Source organism: Rhagoletis pomonella, unplaced genomic scaffold (assembly GCF_013731165.1).
Source record: "Rhagoletis pomonella isolate Grant_MI unplaced genomic scaffold, Rhpom_1.0 Rhpom_scaffold_00001, whole genome shotgun sequence".
Taxonomy (NCBI): Eukaryota; Metazoa; Arthropoda; class Insecta; order Diptera; family Tephritidae; genus Rhagoletis; species Rhagoletis pomonella.
Window position 1 is genome coordinate 89,658,120 of NW_023458555.1, and position 429 is coordinate 89,658,548.

Sequence of the window (429 nt, forward strand, 5' to 3'; positions counted from 1 at the left end):
AGCCTTCTGGTCACTCGACGCTTGGCTTTGTCCACCGGAGGATGCAGTATGAACTGCCGGCTAAAATAGCTCGCGCATCGCTCCGGGTCCGACGAGGCATGGTCGCCGAAGGAAATTTCGACTCTGTCGTCGTGGGTCCGATATACATCCTGCCGGTATGAAGCGAGCTGCAGCAGCAGTGATAGCCCTGCGGAACTTACGTTCACCGAGATGGACGTCGGTTGGTGTGGGGAGCGCTGCGAAGGTGTTTTCGTTAAACTCCGCGTAACCTTTCCAATCAGCTTTAGAAAAGTTGATATAGGTCCGGTGTTTGGCGGAGGCAAAGTCGGTTGGTTTATCTATCGAGATGACTATGGGTAGATGGTCTGATGCTAGAGTCAGCATAGGTCGCCACGTTATGCTGTTTATCAGACCAGCGCTGACTATTGT